Below are 18808 nucleotides of genomic sequence, written 5' to 3'. Positions count from 1 at the left end.
AAAAAATAAAATACTATGAAAAAAATTAAGGTGGAAGGTTTTAGCTTGATAGATACTAGGCTCTTCATCAGGGGAGATATTCAAATAGAAGATAGATGACCCTCCATTAGGATGTACTAGGAGAGATTCTTTTTGAGAAATGATTCAGGCAAGATATTCTTTGACATCCCTTTCGACTCTGACAGTCTGTGACTTTACACTCTGTCTCTTTCAAAGCTGAACATTCACAAACTTTTAAGGTCCTTTCTAGTTTTAATATTCTACATTTTAAAACTCATTCTACCTATAACATATTATAGATGAACTGGTGAGACAGCTAGGTGGTACAGTGGGTAGCATACAGGCTTGGAGTCAGGAATGACCTGGGTTTGAATCCTGCCTCAGACACTTACTTGACTGCATGACTCTGGGCAAGTCACTTAAACTCTGTGCCTCAGTTTCTTCATCTGTAAAATGGGATCAGTAACAGCACCTACATCAGAAGGTTGTTGTGAGAAGTAAATGAGTTAATCTATTCAAAGTGCTTTGCAAACCTTAAAGCCCTTTATAAATTATAGCTATTCTTCTTTTTAGTGGATAACTTCCTGGCCACCAACCACAAGCCAGAATATAGTCCCATGGCTATGGGCTTCTAGCACTTTAAAAATCCTCCTCATTTTTTACCTGAAGGATAATCTTGCTCCTTAAAGCCCCTACTTCCCCATTGTCAGGTTCCCAATATTCCCTTGGTACTTTATGCTATGTGTTATTGCCACCACCAGGTGGCAGCAGTGGCTGTGCCCTGGATGCATCCCAATCGAGCAAAGGACAAACCAGAGCAGGTTGGGAAGAAAAGCGTTGATCTCAAACTCATAGGAGTTTAAACTGGAAAGAAACTTTTAGAGATTATCTGGTCCGGCCCTCTCACCCCTGGCTGGCTCCATCCCCTTGACGCTTCCATTGGTATATCCCATGTTCTCGAACTCACCTTCCTTTTCTCTGCCTCCTAGCCCTACACCCTCTCCCACAGGACTCTCCTCTACCCAGGTCCTCCCCCTCCTCATCCGGGGCCTGACAAAGGACATTCCACAGCTAACAGAGGCAGACAGCAGAATGGATAGGATAAGGCTGGTCAACTTAGAGTCAAAAATTTGTTCCTGTTCAGTCAAGTCCTACTCATTGCGGCCTCATTTGGGGTTTTATTGGCAGAGATGCTGGAGCAGTTTGCTATGTAAAGACATCTCCAGCTTATTTTACAGATGCAGAAACTGAGGCAAATAGGGTTAAGTGACTTGCTCACTTTCTTGTAGATCTTTTCCCCATCCCCTTAATGCTAATGCCTCCCTGCTAAGATTAGCTCTAATTTATCCTGTCTATATCTTGTTTGTACCTAGTGATTTGCATGCTGTCTCCCTCATTATTCTGCTAGCTCCTTGAGGACGGAGATTATTTTTTGCTTTACTTTGAATCCCCAGCACTTAGCCCAGTGTCTGGCGCATAGTAGGTGCTTAATAAATGCTTGTTAACTGACTGACTGATTATAAAGGAGATGGTTAATGAACATCTAGAAAAGAGATTGGTGAACACAAATAGCCAGCACGGCTTCATCAAGAACAGGCCACGCCGGTCTAAGCTTGCTTCATTTTTGGACAGAGTTACTAGTAGATTGGAAGAATGCTATAGATAAATTTTACCTAGATTTTAGCAAATGATATGACAAGGTTTTCGTGCTCTTCCGGCAGATGAGATGGAGGGAGATGGGCTGGTTAAAATAGTGTTAGGAAGATACAGAATGGGTTGAATGGCCAGGCTCAGAGATGGTGTGGTACGGTGGAAGGAGCCCTGGTTTTGAAGTTACAAGCTCGTTACTGTTGTCACTCAGTTGTTTCAGTTGTGTCTGACTCTTTGTGACCCCATTTGGGGTTTTCTTGGCAGAGATACTGGAACAATTTGCCATTTCCTTCTCCTGCTCATTTTTACGGATGAGGAAACCGAGGCAGAGTGAAGTGACTTGCCCAGGTTCACACATCGAGTAGGTGTCTGAAGCCATATTTGAACTCAGGAAGAGGAATCTTCCTGATTCCAGGCCTGGCACTCTATGCACTATGCAACCTAGCTGATATGCACATATATGTACATAGGCATCTATACATATATATTCTGGTTGTTATTAAAGAAGGTGGTGGCTTGTATTGCCAGCTACAGAGGCAGAATCAACTTCACTTTACTTGTACTCCTTCCTTTTCCAGAAATAAAAGAGAGGTAAAAGTGAAATAAGCAGGACAGTTAGCAAGAAGCTACTATCTCACCTGGGGGGTGGGGGTCAGGAGAGGAAGGAGCTGTCCAAGGTTTGATCCATGCATTGTCTCAACAAGCCATCACTCTCAGCCGTTGCTAATTCTTATGATATCTCATAACACAGCCTGTAACAGTGGTCCACGAGAGCCTCAGTGTTGAGTCTGAAGCCCCTGAAATATGGAGAAGGGTCCCCCGTGCCAGAGTGTGCCCTTCTCACTCCTACAACCTGCCCTCAAGCTTCTTTGTGACTCTCAAGATGGAGGATAAAGCTCTTTTCTGACTTCCCCCTTCCAGAAGCCTGCAAAGCCAAGCTCAAAGAGACTGCCAAAATGGTGAATTCTGGGATAGCATCTGCTTCACTCTCCTGTCTCCATATCAGCACTGACACCCCGGGCATTACATTCGATTTCATGCACTGTCTCAGTTGAAAATCAACTTGGTAAGATCATTCCAGCATTCTCATCCAAAGCTGGAAGCTCCCTTTGTGCTGGAGGCCCTTGCCAAATGACCTTCTCAGTGAGCCTCTGGATGGCCCCGATCAGCTCTGCTGTTAACTCACTGTTCGATTTTGGACAGGTTGTCTCAGCTTCCTTATTTATAAAATGAGGGAGATGGGTTAAAGCAATGGAGTCAAACTTATACAGAAACAGTTCCTTGCAGTAGCATATTGACTTAGAAAATCACAAATTAACATGTTGCATTGTATTTTATTTATTTTATTAAACATTTGCCAATTACATTTGAATAGGGTTTGAGCCATGCTCCGGAGTTTTGAGGGTTACTTTGATTCCTCGGGACTATAAGGTTCTTCCTATGTCTCCATTCTATGTTCTAAGGCTCCTTTCTCCCTGACATTCTATGTTCTAAGGCTCCATTCTCCTTGACACCCTATGTTCTAAGGCTGTGATTTCCAACCTTTTTTGGTGTAGGTACCCTATACTTATAAAGTACTTTTTTTTTCTTTCCTGGCAGGTATACTGAGGGTGGGAAGGCAAAATTTTCCCAAAGGCCCTTTAGCAGCTGGTGTGGGTACCCAGTTCAGAGTTAGGATCTAACAGCTGTATCCTAAGGCTCAGCTAAGAAGGGGGAAAGTTGGGAGCTGTGATGCAGAAGGGGACTGTTGAGCTATAATGGTGAAGGGTATTTAGGGCTGTGTTGTAGAAGGCCTGTGACTGACTATCATGGGGTAGGGGAATAAGACTCAACTTCCCACTTGCCAATTGATTGATCACAAACCCCTTGGAGTCATACCATTGACCCTGGGGGAAAATGCAATACCAGGGTCACTTCTGACCCTGGCACTGCCTGTTTTAAGGCCCCTTCCTGTCTTGACATTCTGTGTTCCCTTGCTAGCTCTGACTAATATATGATTCTTTGATCCTGTAACCACGTCTTAGTCCTTTTTATAATCCCTGAAGCACTGTGCTTCCTTAGCACAGACTAGTCAGATGTTCAGTGAATGAATGAATGAATAAAGGGAAATTTAGGGGCAGACATAAAACTTTCCCTAGTATCTGGGAGCTCCTTGATTGAAAGAATTATTTCATTTTTGTCCCTGTATTCCCAGCACCAAACAACATACTTGGCATATGTTTAGTTTTTTTCCATGGTGCCCCACTCTTTGTGACCCTCTTTGGGGTTTTCTTGGCAAAGATAATGGAGTGGTTCACCATTTCCTCCTCCAGCTCATTGGACAGATGAGAAAACTGAGGCAAACAGAGTTAAGTGACTTGTCCAGGGCCACCCAGCTAGGAAGTGTCTGAGGCCAGATTTGAACTTGGGAAGAGGAGTGTTCCTGACTCCAGGTCTGGCATTCTGTCTGCTGCACCACCTAGCACATAGTAGGGACTTAATACTTTCAAGGCAAGGTTAGGAGATTCAGATTTATGGGATAGTTCTATTTATAAAAGATGAGCAAGAGAAAAAAAAAAGAAAAAAGCAAGCCAGTTGTCTCATTACTTTCAGGTACCTGGCCCATTTACTCAGCTCCAGATAGCTGCTGAATGTTCTGCCAGACATGGTAATAAGTCTACTATGGTTTACAGGACTAAAGAATGCCACAGTATGGCTGAAATCATTGGATCTCCCTGAGCAGATTAAATATTGCCTCTGAACTCTTCTTCATTTGTTCTGTCAAATCCTTCTTTATAGCTATGACAGAAGGGAAATTTCTTCCCACCCCAGTTATCACCTGTCTTTGTGACCTTGGACACAAGGTCTACATATCTGTGGAGAGTTTGGAATTACATGTTTTCCAGAGTCCCTCCTAGTTCTAACTTTCTAGGCCAGGTTCTCCACCCCTGTCCTAGGCCTACTAATTCGACTTCCCTTTTAATGGACCTCAGTTTCCTCATCTGTTCATTGGAAAGATCTGGCTGCCTCCCAGAGCCCCCGTGAGAAAGAATGGCTGGGAGAGGAAGGCATGCTGGGGTGCGTGTATCTGTGTTAGGGTGGATAGGAAGGAGGGAATCTGTGCCACACCGTCACAATCACGGTTATGGTCACGGTCACTTCAGGATGGGAAAGGAGGCAGCTGTGATGACACTGCAGGTGTTCTTCATGGAGATGAGGCTGTAGCCGCTGGTGCCTCACAGCAGGCACCAGGAGCTCTTGAGCCAGTGAAGCTCTCTGCCCAGCAGCACTCCGCAGCTCAGCAGCAGCACCTCGTCATTTGGGTTCCCGGCCTACAGGATCGCCCAAGGCTTGCATCAGTCTTCTCCCCAGGACTGATGTGCAGGCCAGGTGCAGGACGTAGAGTGGGGCCCTTGGTCCCAAGGGAAGGGCCAAGCACGACGTGCAGCCCTTTTGTAGGTAGGCGCTGGCCTGGGTGGTCACAAAGAGGGAAGGCGCTAGGAGCAAAAGCATGCTCCGGAGCCAGGACTAGAACTAGATCTGGCCTGGGGATGGGACTGAAACTGGCAGAGGGAGGGAAGGGGCGAGAATCCCGGGGTTGGGGACCAGGAATTAACCTGAGGTCGAGAGGGACGAGGGGAGCGGTACCTGGATCGAGTTGGGGAGCGGGACTTCTTACTGGGGACGGGAACTGGTCTAAACCGGACGAGAACTGGACTAGGGACTTTCCTGGGGCGGGACTTGTCCCTATGTTAAGGGACTCGGCCAGGTGTGGAGGGCGGGGTCTGGGACAGTACTAGGGGCGGTGCCAGGGATGGGGGCGGCGCCTATCGGGGCGGAGAGGTGCCAGTTACTGAGGACTGGGCAGATCTGGGTTGCGGAGCGGCTAGAGGCTGGGAGCTGAGCTGATTCTGGGCGGGGAGGCGTCAGGGGCTGGGGATGGGGGCGGTGCTAGAGTCTAACGGCTGGCCGCGGTCAGGCCCCGAGCCTGCCCTCATTGTAGTGAGGGTCCGAGTACATCCCGTGGGCGTAGAAGGCGAAGGACCCGGGCGAGGCGTCCATGTAGACGGCTACGGGGCTTTTCAGCATCAGCACCAGTTTGAGGGCTTCGGAGTCCCACGAGGGGAGCGTTCCTGTAGCCAGCCAGGAGGACGGTGGGCGTGGACCCGTTGGCAGGGCACACAGCGTTCTGGGGGCCCAGGACGCTGGATATTAGCCTCTACTCTGTGGTCTCTCCCCAACCCCGCCACCACTCACAGCTCCTTGCTGACCCCTCTTCCTCCACTCGCAGCAAATAGTTCAAAGAAAGCCACAGGTCAAACCACGGCGCCACGAAGGCTTAAGCCAGCCCTAGGTGAGGGTGCATGTTTGGAGGTCACTTTTCACAAGTTGAAAAGTCTCCTCTAAACGCCTCCAAGAACATCCTGTCCCTTCCCCCACCCCAGCCCTAGCTCGTCCTCGGCCTCTGGAAAGGACACTGGCTTCCCCCAATGCCCTCCCAAATCTCAGACAGTTCCTAGGAAACAGTTTACAAAGCACTTTGCACAGACTCACTTGAGCACGTACTTCCTAGGGTTCTTATAAGCCTCAAATGAAACAATACAAGTGAAGAGCTTTCCAAACCTTAAAATGATCTGGAACTGTGAGTTGTTGTCACCAAAACACTGTGGCATTTTTAGTGTTGTAGCATGCGCTGGACCTGGAGTCAGGGAGTCGGGAGTTCAAATCCGGCCTCCGATATCTCATAACCGTAACCCGGGCCAAATCGCTTAACCCGTCACTCTTCTCATCTGTAAAACGGGTAGAATTAATAACAGCAAGTGCTAAGAACACTTTAAGGTTGTCTCATTTGATCCTCACAATAACCCTGGGAGGCAAGTGCTGTTACTATCCTCACTTTATAAATGAAGACTCTGAGGCTGAGAAAGGTTAAGTGACTTGCCCAGGGTCACACAGCCAGTAAGTGTTTGAGGCAGAATTTGAATTCAGGTCTTCCTGACTCTAAGTCCTGTTGCTTTATCCACTGTGCCACCACCTAAAATGAGACCGACCAGAACTAGCTGTGTGACTGTGGGCAAGTCGTTGAACATCCCTAGCAACCCTGTAAGATTATACATTATGGGAGGTATCTGGCTATGCTTTGGGGGAATGAAAGTACGCATCCTGTGTTCTCTACACAAATCAAAACAAAGCTTTGGATCAAGTCAGGAAGAAAAAAAAAACTTCATGAAGTTGTGAGTAAAACAATTTGAAAACTATGAAGTATAACATAGAGTGTGCTAATATTTTCACTTTGGCATCTGGGTGTCAAGGTGGATAGAGCTGTTGGGCCCGGAGTCAGGAAGACTCTTCTTCCTGAGTTCAAATCTGGCCTCAGATACTTACTAGCTGTGACCCAGGATAAGTCACTTGATCTTGGTTGCCTCAGTTTCCTCATATGTATGTAAAATGAGCAAGGAAATGACAAACCACTCCAGTGTCTTTGCCAAGAAAACTCTAAATGGGGTCACGAAGATTCAGACGTGACCGAAACAACAGAAATGACTATGGGTGAGGCATTATGCTAGGTGCTAAGGATAGATACAGAAAGGAAACATTCTCTGTTCTCAAGAATCTTGTATTCTAAAGGAGAAATAACAGATACATTCACATATGTAAGTAAAAACATAACACACACAATGTAAGTACAAAGCAATTTCAGAGGGGGCATTAGCTATCACAGGGATCAGAAAAATCCTTGAGTGTCAGGTGACTCATGATCTGAGCTTGCAAGGAAGCTCTGGATTCTGAGAAGCAGAGATGGGGAGGGAGAACATTCTAGGCCTGTGGGAGCCGAGAAAAGGTACTGAGGTGGGAGTTAGGAATGTTGTGTACAGGGAAACTGCAAGCAGGCCAGTTCAGCTGCTGTATAGAGTATGTACAAACCTGGAAAGGCAGGCTGGCCTCATACTGAAGATCTAGGAGACTGTGTGGAGGCTGGATTGGAGAGGATAGAGATCAGATACAGGGAGGCCAATGAGGAGGCTACTTCCGTAGTTAGGACAAGAGGTGATAAGGATGGTTCTGAGCTAAGCTAGGGTAGTTATAGTGGAGGGGGAGAGGAGGGAGCAGATAGAGATACTGAGGCTGTAGAATGGACAAATTGACCACTGGTTTGTTATAGGGAAGGATGAAGAGTCAAGGCTAACTCCAAGGTTATAGACTTGAGAGACTGGAAGGATGGTAATGCCCTCAATAGAAATAGGGAAGTTGGGGGAATGGGTAGGTTTGGGGAGACGATAATGAATTCTGTATTGGACATGTTGAGTTTGAGATGCCTGTAGGCCATCCAACTGAACATGTACAGAGGTTGTTGGTGATGTGGGCCTGGAGCTCAGCACAACGAGAGCTGAATAGAGAAGATATTGATCCCATAAAGAGGGAGTGAGATCCCCAAGACAGAGGGAATAGAGAAGAGGGCACAGGTCAGGGCCCCTAACAACGTGAAGTATAAGGGGTGGAGTGGTGAGGATGATGATGATACAGCAAAGGAGGCAGAGAAGAAGCCCACACAGACAAGTGAAGGCAGACCAAGAAAGCTATGTCAGGAAAGTTAGAAAGGAGAGAAAGGATCTGGGAGGGGAGGGTGGCCAGCAGTGTCCAAAGCTGCAGAGAGGCTGCTGTAGTCCTCCCTATGCTGGCCTGGAAATGATCAGAGGCCATGGCCCTGTGATCCCCTCTACCCATGAGGTCCACTTTGGAATTTACCAGCATCTCAGTGCTGAGGCCATGCTGCCAGGAATCTCTGGGCTACCTCAGACACCATGGGTGCTTCCCTTAGACCTGTAACTACATTGGGGCAGTCAGACCAAACCACTGACACCTGCAGGGAACATAAATCTTTGCCCCATCTCTCATGCCTCGAGGTCCTTTGTCAGCTTGTAACTATGTGCCAGACCCTCACATCCCCAAAAGCCTTGGCCAGGGCTTCCTGGGGGGTGGGGGATGGAGACTGGAACAATCCCTTCCCTGTCTACCATGCCCTAGCCCCACCCTTTTCTTTTATTTGCAGCTTCCAACCCTCTGCAGATTGGATGAACTCCACCGGGTACAATACGATCCTCAACCTTTGCTGTCCCTTTAAGACACTGCTGTGGTTATCTATTTTTGACCGTCTCCTCCATTGAACAGGGAGCTCCCAGAACCAGAAGCCATTAGTAGAGAGGCTCTCCAAAGGCAGAGACAGATGCTCCCTTTCCCCAGGGTGAATGCCGGGCAAAAGCCAGGTCAGCCTGACAATTCATTCCCTCTTTCAATATTTGAATATCTGTGTTGCCTAATCTCTGCACAGTAAGAGACAGGGGGTCAGTTAGGTGGCCCATCCCACAACCCATCTCCCTGTGATTCTCCTCCTGTCTCTCCCTGCATATGACTCATGTTGCTACGGGTAGTAGTAGCAGAACCGGGACTTGAACCCAGAACCTCTGACTCCAATCCAGAGCAGTTCGGACCACCTCATATTGCTTTCCCCATCTGAGCTTAGGATCAAGAGGCCTGCGGGGAGCGAAAAGAGCATGGAATTTAGAGTCAGGAGAGCAGGGTCTAAGGCCCAGCTCTGCCATTGTACTTACTACCTGTGTGACTTTGGGTCACTTCGCCTTCCTCACAGAATCTCATTTGGAAGAAGACAGCTAGTCCAACCTGTTGTTTGTCCTTCATTTTCAAAAAGCACTAGTGAAGTCTCCCCTTGCTCAGGAATCGGATCTAAGTGAGGCAGAGTTGCACCAAGTCATCAGCCTCCCTCTGTCTTCCGGGGGCAGGACAAAAGTCAGGGTGACTGACGATGGCCCGGGATGCAGTGGGTGACCTTGGCATCTTTGATGTCTGGCCAAGCTCCAAGCGCTCCACAGTGCCTGCTTCAGCTGCCTTCAGGGCCATGGGAACAAATTGTTCTCACCTGCCCATTCTGCCAGAGGAAGTCTTTGTAGGCTTGGGGCAATGACAGATTTAAGGCCTATCAGTTATCCTCATCCTGGTATATCCTGTCTGCCAAGACAGTTTTTACCGAAGTGTGACCTAGCACTGCTCATGCTACAGCTTCTTGAAGTGACAGGTGAGAGTTAGGGGAGAGGTGAGCAGCCCCGAAAAGGGCACACCAGAGGTACTAGTCCTCCCTGAACACCCCATGTACAAATGGGGAAGGAAGAAAGGAAAGAAGGAAGGAAACACACATTTACTAAGTACCTATAATGTGCTGGGCACCTTATAAATATCCCATTTAATCCTCACGACAACCCTTTGCCACCAATACCTCCATTTTATAGTTGAGGAAGTTGAAGCAAACAGAGGTTATGTGACTTACCCAGGGTCAAACAGCTGACTCCAGACCCAGTGCTCCATCCACTGACCTACCTACAGAATCACAGGATCACAGAATCTCAGAGCTGTTTGTCCCCTCGGTGGCCTTCTGGTCTGACTCTTACCTGAACAACAATCTCTCCTATGATACAACTAAGGAGCGGTCATCCAGTCTTTGATTAATGACCTCAGCTGAGGGGGAACCCACCACTTCCTAAGGGACTCCATTCTGCTTTGGGATGGTGCTGTTAGGAAGTTCTTTCTGACATCTACTTCTGTACCTTCCAAACTTCTTCTGTTGTTTGGGACCAAACGTAAGAGTCTGGACATGCCAGTTTCTCTAAGATGCTTTCCTGAACTGAATAGAGAAGAGATCCCAGCCATGGGACTCCTCACCTCACCTTCTTCCCTTATTGCCTGTCCGGGTACTCATCATCTTCCTTTTGACCTTGATAGATGGAGACATTCTATTCTATTCTTGTCTGTCTGCACTCTGCCCAATGGCCTGGCCTTGAGGGAAAGGTGAGGGCTGGGAGAGGAAGGCCTACTCCTAACCCTCCCCAAACCCAAGCCCACTGACCAGAAACGGGATACAGTTTTCCAGAGGAAGGGGGTCTCCAGTACAAGTGAGAGGTGTCTCCTCTGTTGGAAGTTCCTTAGGGTGGGAAACACAAGTAGGCCCATGCACCTCTGAGGCTGGATACTCTGTTCCAAGTCAACCCAACAGGCCAAGGCTCAGAACACAGTACAGGTGGCCCATTTTCCTGTCTCCTCAGAAGCTCTGAGATGCCCAGTCCTTAGTACTTCCTTTAAAAAAGAAACATGGACCAGTGCCAACCTTTCATCCCTGAGGTGCCCTCAGGTAATCATTAAAAGTCAAAGAGCTAGGGCAGGGTGGAAGATCCTACTTTCCTTTCTCCCCTATTGGCCAAAAGAAGGGCTAGCGCCCAGTGAGAAAGGATGCCAATGGGGAAGGGGGCAGGACCTGAAATGAGTCAACTGCCTGCATTAACCTGGAAACATACAGGGCAGTATGACCTCCCCTCCCATGTCCCCTGCTCCTATCTCAAGTTGAGACCTCCTGGGAAATCTGCCAACTTCTAGCCCTCCAAGTGTTGTTTCAGGGTGTGTTCTGGGCACAGAGGGTGAGAAAGGTCTGGGACACGGTTGGTAGGGAACAGGAAAATGACCAGAGCTGTTTGGGATCTCTGCCTACCAAGCAAAGCAGTTTTTAAGGGTGTGGCCTAGGTAATTTCTTTGCTTCCCTGACCTTCCTCCAGTCAATCTGTTCTAAGAAGATCAAGGACTGATGATTTTTCATAGAATGAAAGGAACAGAGCTGAAAAGAACCTTAGAGGCCATCTTGTCCAACTCTGATCTCCTCTACAGACATCACCCACCAGTGGTCACCTTGAATCTGTCTGTGGACTTAGAGCAGTGAGGGACTCGCTACCTATCAGAACATCCCATCCCATTGTTGGAGGGCTCTAACTGTTAGGAAATTCTTCCATATTTTGATCTTTCTCCAACCAGACTTCTATATACTTGTGTCAGCTCTGCCCACTAGGTTCTAGAGAGATCTTATGGGCAAAAGCAAGTCAGGTTATTGGCTATGATTCCTGACCTAGCGCTACAGTACCAGTAGAACTGGACTCTCTGAGGTCAGGCCATAGGACCAGATGCCCAGAGAATCAAGCCCCAGATGCTCCCCCCTCATCACCTCCACTCTCGGTAAGGCAAAAAACCCAGCAAAGCAAAGTATCCTCTCACAAGCATCCAAGGACACAATTCTATTGGGGGTGACCAACAGTCATCTCGTCCTAATTGAGCATTTTCTGCATATCCAACCATGGGTTAGGGACCTGGAGGAAGACAGAAGAGGCAGAAGCAATGGTCCCTACATTTAGGGAGTTTAGACAAGACAGAGACTCATAAATTGTCAATATTGGAAGAGGCCTTAGAACCTAGAATATTAGAGCTTGGAAGGGGCCCTAGAACATGTTGTAGTATGTCAAAGTTGGGAAGGGCCTCAGATATAGACTACTGGAGCTAGAAGAGGCCTTAGATTATAGAAAGAGTTGGGTGGTGTCTAAGAACATAGAATATGAGAGCTGGGAAGTTCCTTAGAGCATAGAAAGTCTCTAACCTTAGAAGGATCTTTAGAACTTAGGATGTCAGAGCTGGGAGGGGCCTTGTTATAAGGGTAGAATGTCAGAGCTGGGAGGGCTCTTAGAACACAGAATGGCAGAGCTGGGAGGGGCCTTAGAACATAGAATGTCAGAGCTAGGAGGGCCCTTAGAACATAGAATGTCAGAGTTTAAAGGGCCCCTAGAGATCAAGTCCAATTCTCTCAAGGGGAAACTGAGGCCTGGAGAAGGGAGGGGACTTGCCCAAGGTCTCAAAATGAGATAGCAACAGAACCAGGTCCAGGTCTCCTGATCCCCAGTCTGGTGGTTGTACTACTCGACCTTCAGTCTCTTGAAACCAAAATTAATGCCAGGCAGGCAGTCTGGTGAGAGATACAGACAGTAAGCCTCGCTGCTGGCCTGCAGAGAATGGAGAGGCCCTGAAACACATGGGAAGGATTAAATAGTGAGGGGGGAGGAGGGCATCCAACGCAGGAGAGCCCTCTGAGGAAGGGTTTAGGGCCAGAAATGGGCACTGGCACAGGGCACTCTGCTGATTGGGAGGAGCCCAATGACTGGTGAGTGTGAGAAGATGCAGGATACTGGAAGCAGGAGGCTTGAGCTGGAAGGCACCTTCCAAGCCATCTGCTTCAACGTTCTCCTTTTGCAGGTGAGGAAACTGAGGAACAGGGGGTTTAAGGTCATTCAAGTCATAAGTCCCTGAGGGTATACTTGAACCCGGGTCTTCTGACTCCAGATCCAGGACTCTTTACTCGAAATCACAGAACATGTGACTTGTTTCCTACCCTGTCCAATACTGAGCATTCTCCAACTCCAGAGCCCTGAGCTCAAAGGGAACTAAAGAGAAGAGAAGACACAGCCCTTGCTAAATGGAGGGGAGTCCCAGGCTGGGGGAGGGGGAGGGGGGATTCTCTGAAGCCAGACCTATTCGCCCCTTCCTGTCCCTTTGGGGTATCTCCCCTGGCCACTTCCTCTGAGTTTTACTTTTGGTTTTTGATCTAAGGAGTTCAGAAAATCCCCCACAAGCAGGCATCCGTTGGGGGTGGAAAGCTACAACAGGTTACTTTGAAAACTGGGAGATAAAAATACAACAACCAAGGCCCCAGTAACTTCTATGGACCTTGCCAACAGACCCTCACCCACCAGCCCCCGGGAGCATTGAGCAGGCTTAGGGGAAGGGAGCGATAAACAGCGCCGGTGGGGGATGGGAGGGATGGCTCCCCCCATGGACAAGGTTCCTGCCAACCTCCCCGGGCACATCTCCCAATGCTGCTCAGGACTTGCCCTCGGCTCCTCTGTCCCAGAATCACTCGCCCCTTCATTCCTCTGCTATTTCCTTGCTCTCCTGTTCCTCTCTAAATGTTCCCATGCTCCAGCGTTCTATCTCCTTGAGGCAGCCTGACCTGATCACCTTGGTGCATGGTGATCTCACTGTCCTCTGAGTTCCCATGGCACTGTGTGGTCAATTATCACTATTTTCTGTTTCCTGTGTGTGTCAGCCTCACAAGCCAGACTGGAACAGAGAATGAAATCTGTGCCACCTGTGTCAGAGCTGGGAGGGCCCTTAGAACACAGGATGTCAGAGCTGGGAGGGCCCTTAGAACACAGAATGTCAGAGCTGGGAGGGCCCTTAGAACACAGAATGTCAGAGCTGGGAGGGCCCTTAGAACACAGGATGTCAGAGCTGGGAGGGCCCTTAGAACACGGGATGTCAGAGCTGGGAGGGCCCTTAGAACACGGGATGTCAGAGCTGGGAGGGCCCTTAGAACACGGGATGTCAGAGCTGGGAGGGCCCTTAGAACACGGGATGTCAGAGCTGAGGGGGCCCTTAGAACACAGGATGTCAGAGCTGGGAGGAGCCTTAGAACATAGAATGTCAGAGCTGGGAGGGGCCTTAGAGCACAGGATGTCAGAGCTGGGAGGGCCCTTAGAGCACAGGATGTCAGAGCTGGGAGGGCCCTTAGAACACAGGATGTCAGAGTTGGGAGGGCCTTAGAGCACAGGACGTCAGAGCTGGGAGGGCCCTTAGAACACGGGACGTCAGAGCTGGGAGGGCCCTTAGAACACGGGACGTCAGAGCTGGGAGGGCCTTAGAACACGGGACGTCAGAGCTGGGAGGGCCTTAGAACACAGGATGTCAGAGCTGGGAGGGCCCTTAGAACACGGAACGTCAGAGCTGGGAGGGCCCTTCGAGCCCGGGACGTCGGAGCTGGGAGGGCCCTTAGAACACGGAATTTCAGAGCTGAGAGGGGCCTGACAACACAGAGTGTCAGACCTGAGAGGGTTCTTAGAATACAGAATTTCAGAGCTGGGAGGGCCCTTAGAACATGAAATGTCAGAGCTGGGAGGGGCCTCGGAGCTAAGAATGCTAGATTTCGGAGGGGTCTCAGAGATTTCTTAGTCCAAAACTTTCTTTTTCCAGAGCAACAATCTGAGGCTGAAAGAAAAGAAATTAGGTACCCAGGGTAAGTAGGAAAAGAAGACTGTGTGGGTGGCCCACCTGATTAATAGGCCTCAGAACTGACTGACCCAGCTCCTCAGCTGCATAGGCCCTGCCCACCTTTCCCAACGCTCTCTCCCAGGTTCTCCCACCTTCAGAAACTGTAGGCAGTGAGCAATCCCCTCCACCGCTCTCTCTGTCCTTCCTCACCACCCTACCATGGAGACCTTTGGGAAACAGCAGAAGCTATGGTGAGGGGGAGGATGGGGAGCTGCTCTCTATGAGGCCCACTGCCCCTCTTTTATTAGGCCCTTGGTGATTTTTTTAATAGTTTCTGGGGTGTAAGCCTCAGATCCCACATCAGTCCTGAACTAGAAAGCAGAACGCCTGGGTTCTAGTCCTGACACTGACACCAGCTTGCCTAAATGATCTTGGCCCTACAATGGATAGAAATTTGGACCCAGATCTCCGAAGACCTGAGTTCAAATCCAGCCTCAGGCACTTACTAGCTAGGTGACCTTGAGCAAGTTACTTAACCTGTCTGCCTCAGTTTCCTGAACTGTGAAATGGAATAATAAAAGCACCTACTTCACAGGGTTGTTATAAGGATCAGACAGTGAAGTAGAAGCTCAGGAAATACCTTTTTCCTTCCTTCCCACCACAACTTGTTTAGTTTTTCTCCAGTAAGGGGGCATTTATTTTGTTTTCAGTTTTTTGCTGTATCCCTGTCCATGCTCCACCCCTATCCCAAACACCCAGTGCTTATGGACATTCCTATAAGGATGGGGACCTAATTGTTTTCCCAGCCTCTATTCTGTCTCCCTCCATTCCAGATCAGTGCTTTAGGCTCAGTGATCCTCCTTACTTCCCTGCTCTAAAAGCTTCCATGGCTCCCTACTGTCTTATGGTACAAAGTCTAAATTTAGTAGTCATCATCATAACAGCTTTTTATATTTCTATACTACTTTAAGTTTTGCAAGCATTTTTCTCACACTAGCCACAGAAGATAGACAAGGCGAGTGTTATCATTCTCACTTTCCACTCAGTGACAGGAAGTTGCTTGTCCCAGATCACTGAGCTAGCAAGTGGCAGAGAAAAGATCTGAACCCGAGTCCTTTCCACTATGGCCATGCCTTTCCTTAGCCTGTCATTCAAAGTCCTCTACAATGGGACTCCAATCTGCCTCTCCAGCATCCATTTCACAGCACATACCTATGTACACAAATACACAAACATATCTGTATATATGCTACAATACATAGAAGCCCGTATTTATACACATACATTAAAACAACCCCTTGTACACCCGCCGCAAACAAATACACACTGATGTAGAACATTGCCTGTTCTACAACTTAGAATCTTAGAGAGTTTCCCAGGGTACTACAAAGTTAAGTGACTTACCCAGGGTCACACAGCCAAGCTGTATCAGAAGCAGGATTTGGACTCAGATTTTCCCAGCTCTGAGGCTGGCTATCTCCTCACGTGCCTTTCTGGCCATGTGGAAAAAAATACAAAAACAAAAGAGCAAGAGTCCCTCCCCTCAAGGGGTTGCCATTCTACATGAGGAGGGAGAAGTAAATCATATGTGTTGTCATTCAATTGCATCTGACTCTTTGTGTCTCCATTTTGGGGTTTTCTTGGCAAAGACTCGGGAGTGGTTTGCCATTTCCTTCTCCAGCTCGTTTTACCAGCTGAGGAAATTGAGGCAGACAGGGTGAAGTGACTTGCCCAGAATCACACAGCTAGTGAGTATCTGAGGTCACATTTGAACTCAAGTCTTTCTGAATCCAGGCCCAGTGAACCGCCTAGCTGCCTGTCATAAGCATAGGGATATTGTTTGTTGTTGTTGTCCATTCTTTCCTGTTGAAGAGGACCAGTGACATCAGGAGGGTGATATCTTGACTCTCAAGTGAATTGGATTTAAGTGAGGTTGGTCTGTGCAAAGTCATCAGCCTCACTCTCTCCTCCGGAGTCATAGGAGTCCAGTGGCAAGATGTAATTCAAGAGGACTGGCCATGGCCCAGATGTATGGGGATAAGAAAACACTAAAATATATGCAAAATCAATTTCAAAATGCAAAGGAATAGGGAGGATGCTAACACCTGATGGAGTCAGGGAATGTCTGGTACAGGAGGGGGTACCTGAGCTGAGCCTTGAGGGGAGCCAGGATTCCAAGAGGGAGAGGTGAGGGAGGTGAGGAAGGTGAGGGAAGTGAAGGGGAGCCTTCAGGCGCAGGGGACAGGCTGTGCCAAGCTGCAGCCGGGTGGATTGTTTTTGGAGAACTGCAAGTAGGCCAGCTTGAATGATTGGACGGAATGTAGAGTGAATGAGGGGGAGTGATGTGTAATCCTCCTGGAAAGGTGGGCTGGAGCCAGACTGTGAAAGGCTTTGGATGCCAAACAGGAGGGGTTGAATCTTATCCTAAAAGCAATAGGGACACACTGGAGCTTTTTGCACAGGGAAGCAACATGGTCAGACTTGTGTTTTAGGAATACCAATTAGGTAGCTTTCTGGAGGAGAGATTGGAGAGAGAGGAGCCTGGATGCAGGGAGACTGACAAATCAGGAAGCTATTGCAATGCTCCAGGTGAGACAGGATGAGAGACTCAGCTGTGTGAGTGGAGGATGGAGGACAGATTTGGGAGCTGTAGAAGGAAAATCGAGGAGATTTGACAATTGAGTGGCTCGAGGGTGTTGTGAGGAAAAGTGAAGAACTGAGGAGGACCACTAGTTTATTAATCCGGGTGACCCAGGTGATCGCCGTATAGTGATGCTCCTGACAGAAATAGGGAAGTCACACACACACACACACACACACACACACACACACACACCCCTGTATAGTCAGTCAGTCAGCATTTATTCAGCACTTACTGTGTGCCAGGCACTGTGCTAAATGCTGGGGATGCCTCTCCCATTCCAATCTTTGCTCTCAAGGAGCACACAGTCTTAACAGGGGAGGTAACATGCAAACAACTATGTACAAACGAGATAGACAAGACAAATTGGGGGTAATGTCAGAGGGAAGGCACTAAGATGAAGGAGGACTGGGAAAGATTTCTTGCAGAAGATGAGGCTTGAAGGACTCCAGGGAAACCAGGAGGCAGAGGTGAGGAGAGACAGCTTGTTCCAGGTATAGGATGACAGCCAGTGAAAACACCTGGAGTCAGGAGGTGAATTGTCAGGTGTGAGGGACAATAAGTGGCAGGTTGGAGGGACAATAAGAAGGCCAGGGTCACCAGATCTCAGTGACTTGTCATCCTAAGGGGTGTTGGGAGGTGAATTGGGGAACATACCTAGGAGGTGAAACAAAAATGACCAATTAAGCCAGGGAGGATCTAGGAAGAAGCAAACATCCTTTTGGCCCCCTTTTCAGGATGGGAAGAGGAGGAAGGAAAGAAGGCACTGGCCTTAGGTAAGCCACCACCACCTCCACCCCCCCCCCAACAATAGAAGCATACATCTGAACTTGGAAGGGACCTCAGCTGCCATCTAGTTCAATACCCTCATTTGACAAAGGAGGAAATTGAGGCCCAGAAAGGCACAGTCATTTGTCTAAGATCACGCAGGGACCATACTGCCTTTCTATAGCCTTGAATAGCAGAGTTGAGATTGGAACCCAGGTCTTCTGAGGCCAACGCTCTTCTCACAGCACCATCCCTCCTCTCAATCTGTCTCCTGGGTTCTCCTCCCCACCCTCAAAGGCCCGCTGGATTAGTGTGGGATCTGGGTTGGGCTCTGCGGTTGGGGTAGAATGGGAGGTGGAGTCTGAGTTGGCTGGGAAGATGGGAAGGGTGGGAGCTGGGGCAGAGATGTTCCCCTCGCCGCTTCCATGTCCCCTCTGCAGTCCGGGGGCGGCAGGATGTGATGGGAGTCAGTTCAATTACACCACCACCACCCCCGCCCCTCCCAGCCTTGCAAGCCTCAAGCCTGTCGCCCCAAGTCTCCAGGGCTAAGGAGAGGAATGACTGAAAGTCCCCTTGTGGCTGCAACTGGAGAAGTTGGTTTGCTTCCTCTCTTCTAGAGCCCAGAGGGAGAAGGGGGATGGGGGACAGCTGAGGTCAGAAAAGCCCCTCCCCTCTCAGGCCAGCCTGCTTAGCCTAGGGGCTCTGGAGCTCCCTGGCTCCAGCAGGACCCAGCCAAAGGAATAAGGTACAGGCGTCGGTTGGGTGCACTTGGCAGGCTTGGGGAGGAACTCTGTCCACTGCCCTCAGGCTGAGCTCTGGGCTTGCCTGGGGAACCAGAGACAGCTC

Source organism: Trichosurus vulpecula, chromosome 2, assembly GCF_011100635.1.
Source record: "Trichosurus vulpecula isolate mTriVul1 chromosome 2, mTriVul1.pri, whole genome shotgun sequence".
NCBI classification, from domain to species: domain Eukaryota; kingdom Metazoa; phylum Chordata; class Mammalia; order Diprotodontia; family Phalangeridae; genus Trichosurus; species Trichosurus vulpecula.
The sequence above is the reverse complement of the archived record's forward strand: the minus strand, read 5'-3'. Positions refer to the sequence as shown.